This window comes from Suricata suricatta, chromosome 1, assembly GCF_006229205.1.
Source record: "Suricata suricatta isolate VVHF042 chromosome 1, meerkat_22Aug2017_6uvM2_HiC, whole genome shotgun sequence".
Lineage (NCBI taxonomy): Eukaryota > Metazoa > Chordata > Mammalia > Carnivora > Herpestidae > Suricata > Suricata suricatta.
In genome coordinates, this window is record NC_043700.1 from 107,712,422 (window position 1) to 107,730,556 (window position 18,135).

At 35.5% G+C, this 18,135-nt stretch overlaps 1 protein-coding gene across 1 annotated transcript in view; it reads left to right on the forward strand.

Annotated features, from left to right (window-relative positions):
- The first annotated feature begins 3,049 nt into the window (after positions 1 to 3,049).
- Positions 3,050 to 18,135, forward strand: part of COL25A1 (collagen type XXV alpha 1 chain) — a 39,371-nt gene continuing 24,285 nt past the window's right edge. Inside the window, exons 1-7 of the mRNA XM_029951352.1 lie at positions 3,050 to 3,114; positions 4,340 to 4,384; positions 5,905 to 5,949; positions 6,858 to 6,935; positions 12,412 to 12,435; positions 13,053 to 13,097; positions 16,515 to 16,559. The gene's annotated coding sequence lies outside the window, so the exon portion shown is untranslated. The remainder of the gene's footprint in view (positions 3,115 to 4,339; positions 4,385 to 5,904; positions 5,950 to 6,857; positions 6,936 to 12,411; positions 12,436 to 13,052; positions 13,098 to 16,514; positions 16,560 to 18,135) is intronic.

Consider the following 18,135-nt stretch of genomic DNA (forward strand, 5'->3'; position numbering starts at 1 on the left):
TTGTTGTATTTATTTAGTTTTGCAGCCTCAGAGCCAGGTAAAGAAAGAAGGCAGCCTCACAGATAAGCACAAAGCAATAGAAAACAAAAGAAAAAAAAAAAGGAAATTAGAAGAAACAGGTAGTAGGTAGTTGAGTTCATCCTTAAGTATCTTTTCTTCAGTTCACTGATTTAAAACTTTTGTGCAATTTTGGGGCACTTGGCTGGCTTAGTCAGTAGAGCATGAGACTCTTGATCTCAGGGTTGTAAGTTCAAGCCCCATGGTGAGTATAAAGATTACTTAAAAATAAAATCTTTCAACTACTCTGTAGCTTAAAAAAATTCTGATATAAACCCACAAAATCAACATTAATTACTGTTCATGAAATACCCACTCTAATTTTATAGATCAGATACTTCTAAAATAGATACTATTCTGAAATCCCAATAAAAGTAAGGAATGCACTATACTTGTTTTATATTTCCATATGAAGGATTGTGGATAGGAAATTTGTTTTATTAACAGTATTTTAACAATTATATTAACAATATTAGTAATTTTTAGTTGAATTGCTTGCCTAACATGAATTTGGTATCATAATGGAAAAACCATGTTTATTTACAAATCTCTTTCAGCTGAACAAGTGGCCTTTTTTACAGTTGTGTGAGCAAGTCTGGATTTGTACCACTAAATTCAGATTTAAAAAAATAAACTAACTCTGCATATTTTACCCTCAACACAGTGAAGAGAAATCACAAGGAAGGAAGATGTATGATGGTGTCTAAAAATCTGTTTTATGTACTGCTGTATCCTCAGTGTCAATAGTGGTGTCTGGGAGAGACCTATACCAGTCTAAATGGGGAATAATTCAGAATACTTTGAGTAAAACGTTTATTCATTAATTCAACACATTTTTTGCCAGACATTTTTCTAATATTTGAGAATGAAGAGTAAATACAACAAAAAGAGTTTCTACTCTCCTAAAGCTTACATTCTAATATGTGTGAGACAAGTGTGGAAAGAGAGAAAGAAGTAAACACATGAATAGTATAATTCCATAGCGTGATAAGCAGCTGATTAAGGGCATTGTGACAAAATGTGATTCTAAGTAAAGAAATATAGGCTCCACTCCTGTAGTATACTATATATAAATGATTTTCTCAGGTTTGTGCTTGTCTCTGAAATAAGCTTATAGTTACTATTTCAGAATTCTTCTGTGAAATATTAAAAGAAAGACCAGATATGGTACATATTTAAAAATTAACTTTCATATACCAACAGAAGCCTTTCCATTTCTAATCCCTGGAAAATCCCTTCCGGAACATCTCTTCCATCCAGATAAGTCCCTTGCCTTCCTTTCAGCCTCTCCATGTTCACATTCTTCTCAGTTCATGCTGCAGAACCTACTTAGTCTTCTTTAATCCTTGCCCTAATCCATCCCACCTCCCCTGAAAAACCCCAAAGGCTTCCCAGAGTTGGGATGATACTAATAAAGATCATGAAATTTAGAGCCTAACATTACCCATGACCAATCCAATGTTATTCAATTCTCCTTTCTAAGATGAATCAGTTCCTTCGGTAAGGAGAGTGCCTTTCCCACCCATAAACATGCCATCACCAGTCTGAATTCCAGACCTGTTTGATTATTGAAATTCTACCCATCATACAGGAAGCCGACACTCTCTACGCTGTATTCAGGAATGTAAAGCGACACAGTCTTCCTGGAGAGCAATTTGGCAAGCTTTTCAAATTTTCATACTTTTTGACCCAGAAATTTAACTAGGAATTTAACCTAAGAAAATGACCAGATATATGCAACAAATTTACATACACAGACATGTATGTAAAAAATAAGGACTGAATAGTTTTATTTTTTAATATTTTAAAAAATTTATTTATTTAAATTCAAGTTAGTTAACATATCACATAGTTTTGGTTTTAAGAGTAGAACACTGAAACTGACATATAACACCCAGTGCTCATCCCAAAAGCGTTCTCCTTAATGCCCATCACCATTTAGCCCATCCTCCAGCCCACTACTCCTCCAGCTAAACGAGGATTGCTGCTGGAATACAATTAGTTTTAAATCATAGCTGTCTCACTTTAAAAGATTTACGACTTTCGCCAAGTTTCTTAACCTCTCTGAGCTTCAGCTTGTCTGTAGATTATGGGAACTAATACCTTTCTCATTTGTCCCAGAGATTAAATAAGATTATGCATGTGAAGTGTTTTATGCAGTTGCTGCATTCATCAACAGCACAGTCATAAACAACAATAATTATAAAATACCCCCTACTCATCTTTAGGACACGAATGAAGTCTCATCTCCAGGGATCCAGTCTGGACCATTCAAAACCCTATGGAATTTCCTCTTCTCTCATGAATAGCCTTATATCACTCTTTAATTCTTAAGTATTTTGTTTATGTGGATCTTGTCTAACTAGATAATTAACTCCTGGAGGGCAGTGATCATGTTCATACTTCATAGAGCTATGTGTGTAGTAAAAAGCTGTAACACCTATGTATTCTGAGCACTTTGCATTTATAAGTTGCAAGATCAGTACGATAGCTATCTTCACATTTCAGAGAAAACTGAGGCTTGCAGAACTTATTTGTCCCCAAACTATCAGAACTGGTAAATAAAAAAAAAAAAAAACAGGATTAAGACCTATGATGTCGGAGTATAATACTTGGCACTCAACCACTTTGCCATTCTTCTTCCTGGCAGATCTTAAACAGTGGCTACAGAATGAAAACTATGTCCATGTGTGTGTTGAGATACAATGATGGCCCTTATCAATTCTCTTTAAAGATCTTCTATTTACCAACATAGGCATCAAACAGGCATTACCAAACCAGTTCCTTATCTATAAAACAGGAATGATACTACAAACATTGAATTTTTGATTATTAAATGAGATAATCCATGTTGAGGTTGCAGGATACATAGTAAATACAAGGTAACTCTGTGCTTTCCTTGATTGTATTCAATTCACTTATTAATCTACAGGGACAATCCTGGAGTTAAGGGAGACTGTCATTTACTTGTTCTGTGTTTTGTGACAGGGTGAACGTGGGGAGGCAGGGCCTCCTGGAAGAGGTGAGCGAGGGGAGCCTGGAGCCCCTGGACCAAAGGTCAGTTATTCTTGCATTGGGACATCGCTTTCTTTGGTTTATGTGTCCTACTTACTTTATTTTTAATTTTTTTAATGTTTTTAATTTATTTTTGAGAGACAGAGACAGCACGAGGAGGGGAGGGTCAGAGAGAGAGGGAGATGCAAATTCTGAAACAGGCTCCAGGCTCTGAGCTAGCTGTCAGCACAGAGCCCAATGCAGGGCTTGAACCCATGAACCATGAGATCATTACATAAGTTGAAGCCAGATGCTTAACCAACTGAGCCACCCAGGCGCAACTATTTTTTAACATTTTATTTAATTTTGAGAGAGAGGGAGCAAACAGGGAAGGCGCAGAAGGAGAGGGGGACTGTGGATCCAAAGCAAGCTCTGTGCTGACAGCAGCAAGTCAAATGTGGGGCTCCAACTCACAAACCATGAGATCATGACCTGAGCCCAAGTCAGACGCTCAACTGCCTGAGCCACCTAGATGCCCCCCCTACTTACTTTAGAACATGAAACTCAAATACACTTCCTCAAAAGATATTAAAACAGCAAAAATCACCTTGTATTGAAATGCACACTGATTGGTTCTTCTCAGAAGGAATTTTATAATTCAACTTTTCCAGTTTTCTCTGTTCTTTTCAGGGAACAAATTTAGTAACACATCCAAATGTAAAGGGGGAGGTACTGTTGAATTAACATGTTATCACTCAATGTGTGTTAAAGCTTCCTGAGAAAAATGTTGATACATGCTGTGTTAGTTTCTGTGGTAACTTGAAGGGTATAACACCTTGAAAATATCAGAGCTAAGGATTTATTTGACTGTTCAGTCTTTATTCTTCTACCCTTCCTACAAACTAATATGGCAACACTTTATTCTAATAACCCATCCTAGAGACACAGGAAATGATTTACTCTTTGATGAAAAAGAAATGTATGCCAACACTGTCGAGACTAATGAGGATTATTCACAGAACACTTCCCATCCACTGACGGATGGGAAGTCTTCAGAATTATAATGGAATGAAGGCAGTGGAGAGACCAGGGAATGAACTATGATATGGTCATAACTACTCAGGGTTAGTTGTTCTAATAGGCAACATTATGTAAAGCCATATACTGAGACAGTTAAAATAAAGTGTTTCCATTTTTCTTCCTTATTCTGAGTCACAGCTAATTTCTTTTTTCTGTTCTTATCTCCCCTATCATTTCTCTTTTCCATCTTCATATTCTCCTATAATAGGGGAAACAAGGTGAATCAGGAACTAGAGGCCCAAAGGGGTCCAAGGTCAGTAACCAAGTAACCATTTTAATGTCACAGGAGGCCTTAAAGAATTGTGGCTTTTTCCTCTTCCACAGAGAATCACGGGATTCTTGGGGATTGCATTATTCCCATCCTATTATCCTATTATCTCAAAACAATTGGTTTGTTTCATCTTGTTTGTTTTGTGTATTCTTGTGCTTCAGACTAGTCTTTAAGAGGAGTTGTATTTCCTATTACATAAAATTAGCTTCTTTGGACTAATAAATGTTTTATTTAATTTACATTATGTAGGGTATAATCTTATTTTTTATTTCCTGGCTGTCTTTGTGGTAAATGTTCAAATTGTACTTTGCTTTAAGTTAGTTGACTCCTTCCGTGACATTAAAACTTCACCACCAATAGAAATTCTTTCCTTTATTATGCTTTTTATAATACCTGCAATAACCTATGTACTTAGAACTATGTTAAGATGTTATCAGCTAACAACATGGAAAAGGGGTAAAAAATGAAGAAACAGAGACCAGAAAGTATTAATTCTCTATTCATAACAAATTTAATTCCTATGGTCAATGTTATCAATATAATGTGAGTGGAAAAAAATTAAAATCTCTTTTCCTGCTTACCTTCATGGGTCCCTATCCATTTTATGAAATATGTAGAAAGGCACATTAAAATACTTTGAATTCCACTTAGGAAAATGACTCTACCAATTTAAGGCTGTCTTTAAAAACTTTCAAATCTACATAAGTTCAAATCTCTTCTCCAAAGTTTCTGTTTAGACATTTAAGAATTTTGAGTGCTCTCAGAGTCATTTATATGTGGTTTGATGCTTGGACTATTCCTAGTTTCTCTCCAGGTTGGGTAATAGCTCCATGAATGGAACTTTAGAGATTTTTCATATTGCATTGGAAAAACAAAGCTGCCTTTGGCCCACCCCTGACCTTCAGCCCTGCCAACCTGGTCTAGCCAGCTGCTGTCCACTTCAGCACCTTCTGAGTGTTAAAAGGCCTATACCTCTGGAGAAACTTTTCCTTGTATCTTCGTTATTATCAAAGAGAGGCCTCACTGGTGACCTTTCCCTTCTAAACCCTTCTAGAATGACCTGTCCCTTCCTTCCCTGTCCAGACTATCTAGATTTATTTTTCTTAGAAAACAGCCCAATTGATTGGCTCTTTTTCCCTTTGCCCCAAATTTCTTCATATAAAAACAAGAACATGGCTCAATCTGAGAGGTAAAAGCTTCTTTGGGTATCATAGAAACCACTTGCTCTGCTTTTGAAGATCCCTAGTTAGAGAGGTACTGTATATATTTTTGTTCCAAGATACTCTGTCATCTGAAAGGGGAGTTTTAATTCACTTATGGCGCATCTTAAAGAAGCATTTTCTGTGTCAGTAGTTATTCTTCTTCTAGTTGTTATTTCCACTTCAGAAGTTCATATCAAAAGTGCTGCTGCATGGTATTAAATACATCCTTAGATATGAGATATTTCTGGGCTGTTGGCCTCACTAGTAATTCATTTTTTTTTTTCTTTTCACTGGGGAAAGGGTGATCATGGAGAGAAAGGGGACTCTGGAGCCCTGGGACCAAGGGTGAGTACATCTCTCATCTAAGCTTTTGGCCCCCTACAAGCTCAAATTTGACTAATATGTCCATGTGGCTTTTCACAAGACACCAGGACTAACAATACCCTATAATAGCGCTGTAGGTAGACTCTAATTATTTCTTCTGCTTCCTCTTTTTTTCATATTTTTTATTTTAGACACCTGGACCAATGAGTGTATGGATTCTAACACATAAAATAAGCCCTACAAGGTCTAAAGAACTTTTTCACTTTCTCTCTGCTAAGTGAGCAAGAGCAAGCCCATAACTATCCAGTTAATATAATTTTCCATTTTTCAATTATTAAAAAAAGCAATACCCCATATTTTCAAAGCCTTTTTAAAAGACAGGCAAGGAATTAGGACATAACTAATAGAAATTCAGTGGCAGAGGTAATGAGTAGGGTAGATGCCTTATATTGGTTCCCTATTTGGTTAAATATTAATGGAATTCTATTCACATTGTGAAAGACAGTATTTCCTACAGAACAGTGTTCCATCTTCTTAAAGAATAAGGAAACAATCTATGAGATGTAGATGAGTAGAAAGAGATTAGGGAGTGCATTAATAAATATTGTGTGATAGCCAACAAAATGTTGCAAGTCAAATTAGATTAGCCTACATTTTATAATTTTCAGAAAACAGGTTCAGAGATTGAATCCTATTTCTTCTTTTAAAATCAGATTTCATTTATTTAATCTACCATCTATAGGAAGTTAAAAGTGTTTGCCTCCTTTGAAATGAAAACAAAATTTGAACATGATTATTCTAAAGTGAAGTTGGGCAATATGAAGGAATTAATGTTCAGAGAAGACTGTATGTTGCTATTTCTGTTTTTGCCCGAAATGTACAACCTAGCCCAACTTCCATGATTTTCCCTTGGTTGGTTTTCTTCATAGGGTCCACCTGGTCAAAAGGGAGATCAAGGAGCCACTGAGATCATAGACTACAATGGCAACCTCCACGAAGCCTTGCAGGCAAGTGACTGCCCCCTGCCCTGGCACAGTGACACTGATGCGTATGTAAATATCAGCTTCCACTCCCACCCCGGCATCCCAGAGAGCTCTGCTGCTCAGAGCACACCGCCTTCTGATCTCCTGAGCCCATCTCCGTCTCCCTGTTCCAGTGTATCCTCTTTATTTCTCAGCATTTTTCATTCTTTCCTTTTCTTTCCCTTCTGCCTTCAGATATGTTTTAGTGTTATCTGGTTTAAACCTTCATTTATTTTGCCAGTCTTTGTCTCCCTTGCTTTAAAAGCAAGTGTAGCAAAGCAATTAAGAGCCTTGTGGCTCTGGAGTCAGAGCTGCCTGGCTGCAAATCTTGCTTACTAAGTTCATGATCTAGAACAAGTTATTTAACTTCTCTGTGCCTCAGTTTCCTTGTCTGTAAAAAGAGGATAGTAGGAATATCTGCCTCAAGGGTTGTTATGAGAAGTAAATGGCTAAATACCTATTATACACTTAGAAGTGCCTGGCACATAGTAAGTCTTCTATATGTTATCTCTTATTGCTGTTACCATTCATAATGCAATGTGTTATTACCATAAAGAAATACCTATAGAGTAAGAATTTATAGACTATGTGGCTTATCTCCATTACCTTTGCTTCCTATTCATCCTTTTCATGCTTAGATGCCTGCATTCTAGCCTATATGAATATTCTATTGAAACTTCTCTTAGAAAGGCCAACAATGACCTCTAGGTCAGTCTCACTGTACTCATCACCCTTGATTTTCTAAACCATCATCCTTTTGAAACTTTCTTTCTGGTTTTTCTAATCCTCTACTTTAATTTCTTCTAGGTTTATTCATAGTATTTCCAGTCTCTCTGTCATACTCTAATTTTTGGTATCCTCAAGTCTCTGATTTTTTCTTGGTTCAGTCACTTCCCCTGTTTCTTCTGCATTGTGCCTTCCAAATCTTTCGCCCTCCAGGTCTGATTTGCATGTACCTCCAGGGGTCTCAGAACACTTCCACTAGAGATGCACCAGTGCTTTCTCATCTCCCACCGACACACACAATTTATTGATTATTTTTCCCACCTATCAAATGATTCCCTTTTTTAACTAATCAGTTTCTGTTAGTGAAACTATAATTCTTTAACTTTCTTGAGATAGAACCTTTAGACTCTTTTAAAGATATTCTTAGTGCTTCATCCACTATATCTCAACAGAGGCTGCTTTTTCCTTTTCAAAGTATCTCCTGAGGTTGCCTTATTCTCTCCATTCCCAACTTGGTCCACACCCTATCTGTTTCAGGGCTAACACTACAGCAGCCCCTTGACCAATTCTTCTGGTCCTAGTGCCTCCCAGCTCTTTCTAACCTATCCTGCATATCACTCTAAGCTAATTTTTCTAAACTATTATTATTTTGAAGGCTCTGATCTGCTCAGAAACATAAATGACCACCTTGCCTACTCTATCAAGCCCAAACTTCTCCATTTGACTTTCAAAGTTCTATAATTCTGTCTATAATAGAGAATTTCCTATTTCTCCACAACACAGATATTTATCATATCACAAAAATTGCCCTCTTTTTGCTTTGCTCATCCCATTCTTTTCCCCTTCTTTCATCCATCTAAATCCCATCCAACAATATACTGCTGTTACTCAGATGATTCTGCTTTTGATCTTTTCAAACATCAGTAGTCAGGGTCAATTAGTTTAACCTATAATTTTCTCAAATCACATAATTTATTTTAGTCTTGACTCGTACCAGATTGTAAGTTTCTTGGTGAAATAGGTGTATCTCTTGCTTATTTCATATCCCCCAATGTACCTGGGCATATAAATATTGAATAAATGATTACTGTTTGATAAGTGAGTACCCTTAGTCTATTTACAGAATCCATCTCTTTGCTTGAACGCCAAATTAGTTGTATTAAATATTTGCCATTTTGTATTTGATTGACTTATTTCCCCCATCTTTATGATGTCACCAACAGTATCTAACTATAGTAGATCTACATTTCTACAGGTCCTTTCTACAACTACCATTTTTAACTAGTAAAACATTTATTAAGTAGTTTTTTCAGAATCTGTTTTCAGCGCAGCTTCTTTTTCTTTTCTTTCTTTTTCTTCTGGTAAAATGCAAAGAGAAGCATGCTTGCTGCTTGAAGAAATGTTGCTTGGTCAGTGTGTGCAGTCAGTAGTTTGAAATAGTGTTCCTCCATACACCCGGGTTAGATATAAGCAGTAGCCTTTGGCTATTGTCAACTTCTAGAACCAGATTTCTAAGTTCATTTTTCCTCACAAATGGAAAACTGCATGTGGAAAGGGAGAGAAAGAGAATAAGTTTTGGTGTACCTACTATATTTTCAAAGTGTTTACTTATAAAATATAGGGACATAATTTTTAACTTAATTTTTAGCAATTAAATTTCTCTTAAACTGCTTTCAGTGACACCATAATTCTTCCTACAACCTTCAAAAGGTACACATTCTCCTAGCTTCCAAGAAATGCTCTGATATTATAGGCTATTACCACTTCTGGAAGAACTGTGAGTCTTTTAAAGTATCTTTTGCATGAAAAGAGCCTGAAGCAAGCTACTCTTGACCTAAAACCAAAAATCTGTTTTGATTACCTCTCTGCTATTAACTGAGTCATTTTTGGGAAATCAGTGAGTGAATCTATACTTCATTGATCTTATTTGTAAAGATGTTTCAGAATGGATTCTTCCTAAGTGTCCATAAAATCTAGTATAATGGTTAAGGTAATGTTTTAGGAGCTCTTGAATATCCTTTATAAATATACCTGAATGCACTGTACTTTTTAAACCATTGACACCCACGTCTTGATATGAAAGGATATATGTGCTCAGTTTCTTTTTCTGCCTTAAGTTCTGTATGACAGTAAACCAGTCAGTATCCATTATAGTCAACTAGTTCATGTTTATATCTCAGCCTAAATAAAGATTTATTGTTTTTATAGGGTTGTTAGGGCAACTATGTGTTATGCTTGTAAATAGTTTATAGTTTTTTTTTTGAAACTATTTGTTTTCCTAACCTGGTACTCTAGTGGAATAAGGGCCCCTAACAAAATCAATTAAGCTAAGCAGCTATTAGACTGAGAAGGAGGTAGTAGAAATTTTTTTCTTCTAATTCTCTAACCAGTGATGGATATTCACCATTTTATCCATTTCATTTTATTATTTCCTCCTCTAAAAATATATGCAAAAAACTAAAATAATTAGGTAAATAAAAGTATATTACAATTATAAAAATGACACATTCAAAATATACAATTTTGCCATTGCCTCTATTGAAAATTGTTATTTATAGAAACATTACCATATACCATTTACTTTAATTTTTAAGTTTCCACGATTAGCAGTAAATCCTCACCATTTCTGAATTCAAGTTTTAAAAATGTTCAACACCATCTAAATTAAACCTATTCTTTAGTAAATCATGGGTGATTTTCAGCTTGCATCATTATGAGAAATGAAAGAAAATAAACTTTAATTCTAAAGAGAATTAAAGTTCTCATAAGCATCTCAGGGAATAAATGAAAATCAACTTGCGAGACTTCTACAAATTTACAGTTGCTTCAGCTCATGCCTCCCATTTCACATCGTGCCTCACTAGAGAACAACATGTCTTTCTTTATCACTACCAAAAATCTCTGGTTTTCCAATCATTCTGGAGTTTAGGAGAGAATGCTGCTGAGTTCCCATAGGTGTAATGTGGAGGAACCAGACACAAGAAATTCAGTGTGACCCAACAGCTTTAGGATGTCTCTCTGTGCCCACACGTGGGGGCTTCAGGATGGCAGTAAAAATTATGTTGTTGAGAAGTTAGCTTAGTTTGTCATTTGTTTTTTTATTATTAGTGGAATGAAACCTGCCCTATGTAACTGTTAGGTCTCACAAAATATAGTTATTTAACAAAATAACGTAAACTCCATCTGTTAGATAGTTCAGTTACCATTAATAATATGCCTTTATTACACAACTCATTATAAAACATATTGTTATCCCTACATTAAAAAAAAAAGAAAGGCAAACTAGTTTTGTGCCCAGGTGGAAAGTGAATTCAAATATGGTACATTTGGAAAACCTCAGGGAGTTCAAATTGTAAACTCCCTTCCTTTTCTAAAATTTTAGGATTCTTTTAGTACTTAGTATTTTTTGTATATAAATTTGTACTTAAATATATGATTGGAAAACAATGATAAAAAATTATTTCTACTCTATAATACTCTAATAACCTTTTTAAAATGACTTTCCTACTTACAGGAGCAAAGAAGTAGCTTTCTCATAGCAAAAAATCTAATTCTTGCTCTAGGTGAATCCCTTGAGAGAAAGTGAGTGACACCTTATGTTACACAGATATGATAGTATAAAAACTGGGCCTTGATATTTTTTTTAAACTTGTCCCTAGTATGTGATCACTTTGCCTTCTGTCTTGGAAGCACTGGTGGTTTCTTTCCTGCTGTGTTTTCCATGAAGCTGTAATGACGATGACTGATTTTATCATAGAATACAAACCATTTGTACATGTGCATAAATATATTGTTTTCTAAAGAATGATGAGTCCCCTCCACTAGAGACCCAAGTGTTTGAAGTAAGATCAGTAATATTAAGATTATTTTTTACAACAACAATAATAAACAACAGCAACAATGGCAACCTGAGTCAGAAATGGGAATGAAGGAGTGGAAAACAAAGGGATGGTGTCAAACCGATATTCACAAGTTTACATGTAACTGGATGAGGTGTTTCTTTGAGCAGAGTTCCTGATGGAAAATGTGCTCCCTCTATGACCAGGTCACGTGGTGATGGGCGCTACAGAACTCTTAGCATAGGACTTAGACTAGAAAACATTAGTGCAGAAACAGTTCATGGATTAAGGGTCAGATGTAGTGGAGATTCATTCTTTCACAGAATATATTTTATTATAGTACTTTACACTAAGAAACTGAATGAATTCCATGCCAACTCTTATCTTTAGCCATAGCACTCAAAAAAGCTAATTATAATGCAACAAATAAGCTACAGACTAAAAAAAATTACACATACAATTGGACATTTCCATTTTCTCTAATTTAAATGCTCTAGAATGGAACTCTTGTGAATAGTGGTTTCTCAGTTCACAATTATGCTGACAAACCTCCACTGTACACCATTTAACTACAAACATTTTTTTAATCAGGTGCATTAACATTTTGACATTTTCTTTTTTCTTTACACATAGGTTTTTTAAAAAGAAAACTCTAAAAATAGTTTTAAAAACAATCTTTATCAGGTGATGAATGGAGTTCTGACCCCACCCCCAAAATCTTTATTACCTATAACCTATTAAGATAAGTTAATATGTCCTCAGTATCTTCTCAATACCTTATAAGACATCAGGCTTGCCAAAACATATTCAAAAATTTGATCAGTTCAGAAATGTATTATTGTACTTTGGCACACAAAATAGGTAACTCTGTCTTTGTCAATACATTTTCCCAACAGAGGATTACCACCTTAACTGTCACGGTAACTCCTATGCATGATTTCTGTGGTTTGTGACTTCGTGGTGTTGGTGCATGCCAATCATAGTGGTTCTAATGTAGCAATTGTTGCTGTCTGATATTTAGTTTTATGTCTCCTTATTAATAACTTTTACAACATTGGCCCCAATTAAACTACTTCATCTGCTTAGTGAAGAAAACAAAAACAAAAACAAAGTTATTGTTACTTTTTGTAAAGTTTTCAGTCTTATAATAATGTGATTTTGTTCATTAGTGTTTAGGAAATCAAATCCTTTGTGTGTGGAGGGGGGGCTCTGGGTGGCTAGAAACACAGCTAATATTAGCATGCTAATTCCCAAGGCGATGAATGTGGAACACAGCAGCAATTTTACATTATTTTATAGAATCAACTCAAAGGCATCTTCAGTATTATTTTACCTAAATGTATTGATAGTTTTACATAGAAATAGGTAGTTTTTATACTTACATAAACGGTGAAATTTGTTCTCATTGCAAATTAATGTTGGGGAATGTTTGATTATGACATAAATAAGGGAAGTAGATAGTGTACTTATTATTTAAAGCATAAATTGTAATACATATACTTGCTGCTTTTTAAAATGTTGTCTTTTCTTGATATAGGGTCCCCCTGGACCACCTGGACCTCAAGGACTACAAGGGCCAAAGGTCATTCTTTATTTTACTTGTTCCTATTTACCACTAATGGTACAGAGAATCCCACCATAAATAGATGTATCTTTGAAAAATCATTCTTAGGAAATGCTAGAGAAGCTACGATAGGCAATATTGCTTAAGGCAGCTAAGAGTGGACACTGAAGTCTGGGCTGAAGGGAGAGGGAATCAGAAAAAAAGGGAAGATTATGAAAGAATGGAGCAAAAGAAGAATAACATTAAATTTAAAGGGAGGACATTGAGAAAAACAGAATGTTAAATTAGGGAAAAACAAGTTTTATAGGAATTATAAAGGTAAAGAGCCACTCAATGTAGTACATGAAAACAGGAAAATATTTATATAGAGGAAATTGAAGAAAAAATTAATCTAACACTAAAAAAGGTTTTTCCCATTAATTCTTTTGTAATAAAAAGAATAAGAGAAGCTTTAGCACGATGCATTCACAGATGACAATTTGAGGAATCATTTTTCAATCACTTTTTATAACAAATCCTATTGTATTTATTCAGACATTCTGCCATTTAAATCTTTTCTAATGAAACATATCAACTATGAACAGCAAAAACCTAGAATCACTTAATTATATCTCAGATTTGTCGGTGGTTTTAGCTTTAGCCCTCCAAACTTAAATTTAATTATTTAACCAAACTTGAGCAATTAATGCATGGCCAGTGGCTCTGGCTTTTCAGAACTGAGCGATGTGAGTTGAAATACAACATTCATCATTGGATTTTTCTAGGAGATTCAAGTGATTTTGAAATCCATTTTTTGTTGATGCCTTTGAAAGCAGTTTATTTGCTAAGTCTGTCATGAACACACACACACACACACACACACACACACACCAGCTTTTATACTCTCTAAGATACTTAAAAATAGCAAGCGAGCACATAGAAAGTAATTTTTTATTATAAAAAGGAATATAAACTAAAATATTGCTGAGGTCCTTACCCATATAAGATATATTTAGAACATAGAGCATAATTTTAAACAGATCTCATGTATAACATCATTATATGTTTTGGGATTTTTAACTTTCTATTTCTCTATCACATTCTGGGTACTTAGAGATGAAACAAAAACTCTCGTTAACAGTCTTTGTCCCTGGTGAGCAAGTCAGCGTGGAGCCCTACTCGCTAATCTCTAGGTGAGCTGGACTGGACAACAGAGGAGGAAATCTGCAGATTCCTTTTTCCTCTGTGGAGAGTCAACCAGGATCTAGATTCCTTGCTGCTGTGCTAAACACATACCTCTTTCCTCACACATCTCAAAAACTTCTATGACTTTACTCTTCTTTAAAGCCCAAAGACCTACAGCCATCCAAAGAGTACAAATCCCTTGTCCTAAAGAGGCTAAAAGAACCACCTAGCAATAAAGGGTACATGTAGTGTTAAAACATATACACCCATATACATAATTTAATCGCTACTCATTTTTTAATTCAGTTATTCAATGAGTAACTTTTGAGCCTCTACTCTGTGATAGGGACTAATATCTAACAGAGATGCCTGAATATAGCAAGGGGTTTCAAGAAGGAGCTTTCAGTTTAGAACAGGAGCTAGGCAAGTAAAGTCACAACTCCTAATAAATAGAGTAAGTCCTTTGATGAGGAGTGCATGCTATGGATGTCCATACAGGAAGGCTCCTCCGTCTTAAGAGTCAAGGATGGCTTTGAGCTGAAGCTGAAAGACAGGAGGAAGCTGGCCAAATGAATGTCTTGACAAGTGAGCTGTGGGAGGGAGTTGGTCATACTCACTCCCTGCCCTCTCAGGCCGGCCTTCCCACTTTGCTGTCACTCTACCCCAGCCCCCGCACTGCATAATGATCTTGTAATTGAGATCTTGGGCTGATTGATATAATCGTTTATGCTTTCCTTGATCTCTCCTTGAGAAGGTTGGAATAAATGAGGTGAGATGTGCCTATGAGCAAGAGTCAGCAAATGCAGCCCAAGTCAAGTGTAGAACCCATCTGCACTGGGGACTCGGCCTCAGACTGAAAGGGAGCCTATTCAATTAGTGTTTCTCTTTCCTTTATCAAACAAAGATTGTTTGACTTCTTACACATCAAGTAACTCTTTACAAACTACATTTGATGAATGAAAAGATAAATTCATAACTCACGAGTTCTGTTTTCTTTTAAACACTTGCGGGTCACATTTTGAAGGTAAAAGCTTAGCAAAACAATCATTATTGGACCCTAAGTGCTGACAAGCATTCAGAAAGAATGAAATTAAGGCTTAGCCAGGTGCATCCAACCTCTGCAGACTTGTTTGTGGCAAAATAAACTTTTCTGCTACCACAAAGAGCAGGAAATCAGAAGTAAAGAAAGGCTTTTTCTTTTTTTCCTTTTTTTTTTTTTTAATGCATTCTTTGTCAGACTTTCTTTCATTGGAAAGCTCAAATTTCATGCTGTGGCCAAAACTCTTAAAAGTTTTTACCAGGGAAAGGATCTCTAACAATTTCAATATTGTGGTTTATACATCATCAAACAAGTCTTTCTAGAAAAATACAGTCAAGTCAGCTCCCTTGAAAATCTGTGAGGCAGGCCACTCACACTCAGGAGGGCTGACTTTACAAAGTTTGCACTGTATGGGAGTCAGGGATATTTATAATGGGATCTACAAAAGTGACTCATTGATCTAAAATAATATCTTACCTTTCAAAGAATTTGTTTGTTCGGTGCTTTTCCAAATGAAAAATGACTGGACCTTTGTTGGTTGGATAAATTTCTAGCATATTGTTTAAATTTGTATTTAATGTGTCATCTTCAATTAAGATAAAATAAATAGATTTGGGGTTTGTCAGGGTTTCTAATACATCATAATATGAATAGTAAACTTTAGTTCATTCCTAGCATAGTATAGGTAAGCGAACTGACCCAAATGTAATTTTATGTGGATTAAGATATTATCTAATTGATTATATCTGGAAATAGCACATTCACAGTCATGAATCTGTATCCACTGTTCAAATGGTGCCAGTGAAAACATTGCATTCTATTTTTAAGTTAGCTGTCATGTTTTTGCTTTTTTTCTGAAGTTGAAAAATAAAGAGAAATCATACACATTTTTTTAAGGAGAAAGAAATTAACTGAGGCATATAGGTTGTTGTTACAGGATATGGTCAGCCTTCAAATGATCTCTACCAGTTTTCTTTCACCATTTTTTCCTTTAGCCTGAATCTCACATGGGGCAAGAAACAAAAACATTGGTTCTTAGCTACATATAAGATTGTTATATGCAATCTTCAAGAAAAATGTTATTTCACTTAGTTTTGATATGCTATGATGTAACCAAGTATTCTTGGGTTATGATGCCTTTGCTGAAAAGTCAAATTGTACTATTACCAACCAGCATCACTTTTATTTACCAATGATGAAAAGAGGCAAGTAATCACTTTTTATCTTAACAGGGAGAGCCAGGATCTCCAGGAATCCCAGGAGCTGATGGAGAGCAGGTAATTTTCAAAGATAAATACTGACATTTAGAGCATCATTATTGATCACCACTTTTATTATAGATTTGGAGCCAAAAAGACATGAGTGTTGATATATGATTTCCTCTTCCTTTTTTCACCATCTGTTGTAACTCTAAAAAGCAATTGGGTTTTTTTTTTTTAATATTTTACTGTCAAATTGGTTTCCATATAACACTGAGTGCTCTTCCCCACAAGTGCCCTCCTCCATTACACCACCTCTTTTCCCTCTCCCCCCCCTTCAACCCTAGGTTTGCTTTCAGTATTCAATAGTCTCTCAGGTTTTGCATCCCTCTCTCTCCCCAACTCTCTTTCCCCCTTCCCCTCCCCATGGTCCTCCATTAGGTTTCTCCTGTTAGACCTATGAGTGCAAACATATGGTATCTGTCCTTCTCTGCCTGACTTATTTCGCTTAGCATGACACCCTCGAGGTCCATCCACCTTGCTACAAATGGCCAGATTTCATTCTTTCTCATTGCCATGTAATACTCCACTGGTTTTCAATTAGACATTAGTTTTCTTTGCAGAAACATACAAGCAATATGACATTTTGTGTTAATACCCCTTGTCAATCTACCAGTGATGCTTCTGTGAATTTTTACTCAACTTAAATGATCACTACCAATTTAGTAAGAATAGCCTAATTTTTGTAAGTGAATACTAACAATTCAAAATAATAATCAGTTAACCAAAGTTTCCACAAAGTTAGATATTGCTTATGTGTTATTTTGACAATATTTTCTTCCCAAATAAAGATTACACCTAATTTTCAAGATCACTAGAAAAGACAGAAACATCTGGGACACTTGCACTTCTACAGAAAATGTCAGCATCTCCAATGGTTTCCCTGAAATTAGAGGTTAGCAAACTTTTTCTATAAAAGACCAGATAGTAAATGTTTTAGGCTTTGTAAATCACATACAGTTTTTGTCACAGATTTTTTTTCTATCTGAACACCCCTTAAATTTTTTTCTCAAAAATTCAGATTGTGCAAAAATAATCCCCAGGTTGGATTTGGCCTCTAAGCTATTGTTTACCTCTGGCTAGAAAGAATCTGACTAAGGAGAATGTGGACACTACTCTTAATTCAGAGTCAAATCACAATGGTTAGCTTCAAGATATTTGATGTTTTCCGATCTTCCATTATTTGCTCAATAAATGATTAAAATCAAGAAGATCATAAGAAATCAAGAGGATTCTTGATATAGTTAGTGAAATATGCTCCCCAGGAGATAGTATTAGATAAGAACATTAAATACAAGAGTTATTTTAATATCAGAGTTGTATACCGAAGTCATATAATGTCACATAAAATAAATGTGATAGTTAAAAAAGAAAGAGACTTCTGATGTTATGCTATTATTAATCAGAGATCACATTAGCATTTAAAAATCTGGTTGTTTTCCCAGTGCTAGTCATTAAAAATAATGACATGCACATGGATACTATATAATCCCTCCATACATAGTAGCTGGGTTTTTCTCTATAGGCTTTACAAGGTCTACTTCTGCTACTAAGTCCAGTAGCAGGGACGGGCTCCCCTGCTGCTCTCCATCAC